Genomic DNA, 6,000 nt, shown 5'->3' with positions numbered 1-6,000 from the left:
CCTCCCTGGGGACCCATAACCACCCAGGCACCAGAACAAATAGCTCAGTGCTTACGCACACTTCTTTATGGCAGGTGATTCCTTGCCCTGTTTCCAGAGCGTGCAGGAACTTCAAAGTCTTGCAGTCAGACCGTTGTTCTCACCCTTGGCTTCCTCATCTCTAACCTGCCACGTAGTTGGATTCTTGGCTGCAGCCAGGGTGAGGCATACACAGGGTGAGGTCGCTGAGGTAGGTGTCTAGGTGGGCTTTGAAGCTACAGAAAGGGCTTAAGTAATCACAGTGTGTTCAAATGTACTGTAGGAAAGAAATTAGCAGTGATTCATTCTCATCCTGTGTATTCAAACCAATAGTGCAATGCAGAGATAAATTCTGTCAGATTGCTGATGAAAAATGTGAAAAAAAAAACTCAAACCAAATTAATGTTTAAGTGAATAGTTCGACATTTTGAGAACTATGCTCATTCGACCAGAGTTACATGAGAAGATGGATGCCTCTCATGTCTGTGTGTTATATATAAAGCTACCACCCCTGCACCCGGCTAGCTTAGTTTAACACAAAGAGTGGAAAGAGGGGAGAAAAGCTAGCCTATATCCCATAATCTGTACAAAAACTGGATTAAACAGCATAAAAATGACATGTAGTTTGACATTGTGGAATATACAGTACGCTTCCTGGAGTTTTGATGTCACTGTGAGGTTGCCAGGCAATCAGCAGAGACTCCAAGAAGTCTAAAAGAAATCTAAAATACTTTTCTGACAGAAAATGTGTTGTGTCTGTTGATGGCTTTACCTCCTCTCAAGCATTGTCTATGTATGGGGTGCCACAGGGCTCTATTCTAGGACCAATTTTATTTTCTCTTTATTTACTCCTTTTGGGACACATTATCAAACAGCATGATATTTCATTTCATTGCTAGGCAGATGATACTCAGCTGTACTTGTCCTGCAAACCACCTGAATCAGTTATCTTCCCTGCATAACTGCCTTGCTGTGGTTAAGGATTGGACGGCAGTAAATTTTCTTCAGCTTAACTCATGGACAAGTTTAGCCTGCTCTTGGCTCTCTAGCTGAGCATGTGGTACCCACTGTTAAAAACCTTGGAGTTATTTTAGACCAGAACCTCACTCTCGAGTCCCATGTTAAAAGGTTAGCTCAGTCGTGTTTTTTCCACTTGAGAAATATCTCTAGAATTAGATCTTTTATTTCTGTTAATGATCTTCAAAGAGTGATTCATGCTTTTATCACTTCTCCTCTGGATTATTGTAATGCAGTGTTTACATGCCTCGGCCAAAACATGATTGCATAGCTTCAGGGTGTCCAAAATGCAGCCGTCAGTCTTTTAACCAAATCACGAAAGCATGATAATATCTCCTCTAATTTAGCTTCTCTTCACTGGCTGCCTGTCCATTTTAGAATTGATTTCAAAATTTTACTATTAACTTTTAAGGCCCTGAATGGTATGGCACCGAGCTACCTGACTGAGCTTCTAAATCATTACTCACCAGCCCGTGGCTTGAGATCTTCTTATAAGGCCCTGTTAGCTATTTTCTGGTCAAGACTGAAGACCAAGGGAGACAGGGCTTTTGCTGTCAGGGTTCTTAACTTTTGAAATAGCTTACCTGAGGAACTTAGACTAGAAAATTCACTGCCTTCATATGCAGTTTGCAATGATAACTATGGCAATTAAACACTCAAAATTGTTAGTAATTTTTGGCTGGACAGGCCACAGACCAGCCCTATAACCCTGAATGTCCGCCACTGAATGACTGACTCACTGAGTGATGAAGTTACACCATTGATCGGCCGGCCCAGTGTTGGAGTTCCCCCTCTGGCTTTGCTCTGTCAAAATGAATTGGCATGAACAGTTTCTATTACGTCCTCAGGGGGTGTTTCTGCATTTATACCCCCTTTTTTTTACTCAAAAGTTGCTTAACCATGTCATGTGATATGTTACTTCAGTACCACTACAGAAAATTGCAGATGAACATTTAATTCACATTATAGACACTACCACTGACTATCCCTGTAATAAATTGGCCACAATTATGCACATTGACCATACATGGTCGGTTCAGCCATATACTAGGTTTTGACCTAGTCTTGTTTAAAACAATGGGTTCTTGATTTCAGACAGAGGTGGACAAAAGCAGGCTTTTCATTTCTAGGTGTTTCCATACCGTCTGAAATGATTTGTCTGAAAATGCTGTTACTTTTTAATGTTTTAAGCTGACTTGACAGAGAATCTTGGAAAAGGGATCTTTAATATGCATTTGATGGCTTCACACATATCATTATAAAAGCCTGAGGATAAAGCTGCATGTCCGAGGCAAACAGTCAGCATCCTCATCAGATGATGATGCCAGCATTCAGGGCCGGCTTCCTCACAGTGGAGAAAAACTAAACATGATATACTGGTCATTTTTAATGTAACCTGTAACCTTACAAACTAATGTAGTTAGTTAATGGTGGGCTCTTTCGCTTTGGAAGTAATGCTGTGTTGATTAGTTAAGAATATATTTTTCTTTCCTGTCCATCATGTTTTGACTTAAACTCAGTGAAGAATGTCTGCCATAGTCAAGTTGACTGCCCATTAAAGTGCTGAAAGAAGGGCCAGTAGGAGGCAGAGAGGAGGAAATGGATGGCAGAGGGAGAGATGCGTGAGCAGTGGAGGTTATCCACCAGCTGAGGAAACACGCTGGCTGGCAGGTCCAAGCTTTTTGTGGTGAAAATCAACTCTGGGGCCAATGAAAATGTTTGTGTAGAAACGTTTAAAACAGGAAATAAGAAGACTACTCTTCATTGACAGGAAACATACATCCTCCACACACATTACACAGACACAGCAAAGGACAAATTCTTCCTGACACCATGGGTAGGACTCAGCTGTGAATGTGCTGTACTTCCACCATAGGAATTATCGGTTGCAGTGGCGGAGTTAGCAGTTGAAATCTTTACACATTGCAATGCATTGATTGAAGAACAATACAATTGTCATGTTGGCCTCCACTGTTGTCTTTTCATTTTGGTGGGATTTTGAAGTCCTGTGTGCATCACTGAAGCCTTTAGGAGACCACTAATTTCAATGCCAGTGCTTTAGAGAGATTCACCTGCATACATGAAATAGGCTAGATGTAATCTATTGCAGTGAGCATTTCATTTAGCTAACTGTTAATTTTGCTTATCTTCTAACAAGACCTAGAGTCTACAGCACACTAGCGACTCTGTAAGGCTTTATTTAGACACCGCTGTTGTCAGCATGCTACCATGCTCACAATGACAATGCTAACATGCTGTTAACATGTTAGCATGATGTTAAGCAGCTGTTATTAGCTGTGGTGATTATGACCATGATCTTTAGTGTGCATGCTAACATTTGTTAGTTAGCACTTGACACAAGGTACAGCTGAGGCTGATCATTAATTCTGCAAGTATTTGGTCATAAATTAAGTATTGTACAAATTTAATTTTTGACCTGATGGTGGGACTAGAGGAAAAGTCGGAGGATCACCAAAGTTACTTTATTTCATCCTGGGGGGTGGCATGAATGTCTGTCAAATGTCAAATTTCAATGCAGTCCATCAAATAGTTGTTAGACATTTCACACAAAACCATAAATTTGAACCTCATGATGGTGCAAGAAGAAAAGTCAGAGGTTCACCAAAGTCATTGGTATTCATCCTCTGGGAACCATGAATGTCTGCATAAAATCTCACAGCAATCCAGTAAATACTTGTCAAGACATTTTACTAAAAGACAAAATGTCAACCTGCTGGTGACACTGGAGGAAAGTCAGTGGGATTCATCCGCTGAAGATGATGAATGTCCGTACAAAATGTCATGGTAATGCATCAAATAGTTGCCAGTATGGACCAAAGTGGTGAACCAACAGACAGACCAAATGATACTCTCTGCGCTCTTGGTAACTAGTTGCCATTGTGGGCCTGCAAATCACCAACCATACATTTCTTCAAAGACTCTACTTCACTCCAAGTCTCTACTCTAATTTCAGCCTGCTATGAGCTGCCATCTTTGCCAGCGGAGAGAAAGGCATGTCATTTCATTTGTTGGGCTAATAAACATGTCACCATTAGGCCAGCAATTCCAAATCTCCTGAGGCATGAATGGCATTACTGCTAATGGAATTACAGACATATTTTACAAAAGAGCATGAAGTTTATATGTACTGTTTTTTCTTTTTTTTTTTTTTAAGATCAGCTGTGAAGCCTTGTAAGGCCCGAACTGGACACCAAACAAGGGAAAATGTGTCTCAGGGTAGAAGCCACAAGAGATTCAGGTCTGTTGAACCTTCACATATAATGGAGGTGAAACAAACAAAACTGTGAACCTGGAGATGACATCACCAGCCAAGGCTCCGTTGCCAGACGCTCAATGTAGGGAAGATCTTTTTTCCAACACTTGGCAAGGGAAACACGTACACTCCAATCCCCTTTTATTGCTATTTACCTCTTTGCCAAGCTTTGTCGAAAGCACATAGTTTCACAAGATGAATGTGAGACTGAAAAAAGACCCTACAGCACAGCTTCTATAGACAGGTTTCAGCTCCTTGTGTTGATTCTTCCCACCTATAAAGGATTCCTGCAGAGATGTGCGTTACACTTTTAGTGTTGTATCTCATTAAGCAGCCAGAGAGGTACAGCAGCATCACAACAGATAGCTCAGGTGGTCTGACCCACAACCGAACAGCACTCAGCCACCCCACACTTTTTCTAAATATGTACACAAGTGCACAGGAGAGCGCCAGTGAACCCAGAGGAGTCTATGCTGGCCCTCGCTGCTACACCGGCGGATCATAAATCCACCATCGGACAGGCAGGCTGAGCCGGAACGTTTAGACACCGTGGGCCAGGTGATTTATGGATCAATGTAACCTCTAGAGTTTAAAAATAACAAGAGCAAATCACTCTTGGGATGGAATACCTCTGCACTTCACTGATACTGTAAAACCACTTTAAAGACATTTAATCCACTGAAGAGGAAAGCGTGAGTTAGAAAAATTGGATGAGTTATGTTATAGAGAGGGTTATATATTATAAAAGACCCCCGGCCCTTATATTTTAATAAAATGGTGAAATGTGTGCTGGTGTAATGCAGGGAGCTTATAGCCTCTTTTAGCAGCTGAAAACAGAGGGAGTTTAATGAGAAGTCGTTAATGGAAATATTATTGGAGCATACTGTTAACAGCCTCTTTCCTCACCGCTCAGGCCAAAACCATTTCCTTCTGACTTCTTTGTACATGCTATTTAGATCGACCACTAACATCACTCACTCCCTTGCAAGAACCTCCTCCAGCGACCTTCGCCAGCTCCCACCGGTTCTCCGCTACACAAACCAGCACCTGCAGGACAGAGAAGAGTGCCAGTAACTCACACTATGGCAGATCGGGCCTTTATGGGTGAAGGCCTTCCTGCACATTGAGGATTTACTCTGATGACAGAATCCGCCACTTCCTTACTGGGCCTCATGTTTAATGGAGTGCAAGGTTGCCTTTAATATTTCTACAGGTGTCAGGGACAGGGATACTGTGGCACAGAGGTCTTCTTTTAATGGAAAGCTTTTGTAAAATATTCCATAACAGCTCCTTTTTAAGAGGACAGGAGATATAAAATATAGAGCAAAATAAGATTCCAAGCGCTTTTCTTTTTGAAGATGGTGTAAAACCAACTTGAAACTAACTATGTGACTTAATTTATTCAGTTTCTGAAGGTTTGTTTATAGAATTTGTCCTCAGCTATGCAAAACAGTCTGTTCATCATCTAATTTAGAGCTTTATTCAATCATATTCTTGGAGCAGCCTGTTTTTCTAAAACTAAGAAAACATAATCTTGTCTGTGTTATGATAAATGTTAGTTATACAGTGTGTGGTGAAGATACCCTCCCCTCACACCCTGTCTCATCACTCCACAGGACAACACAATTTGTCTTCATTTGCTCCAAAGAAATCACGTACCCTTTGATACAGAAGACCGCAAATTCAGCGCA

Source organism: Thunnus thynnus, chromosome 17 (assembly GCF_963924715.1).
Source record: "Thunnus thynnus chromosome 17, fThuThy2.1, whole genome shotgun sequence".
Taxonomy (NCBI): Eukaryota; Metazoa; Chordata; class Actinopteri; order Scombriformes; family Scombridae; genus Thunnus; species Thunnus thynnus.
The sequence above is the reverse complement of the archived record's forward strand: the minus strand, read 5'-3'. Positions refer to the sequence as shown.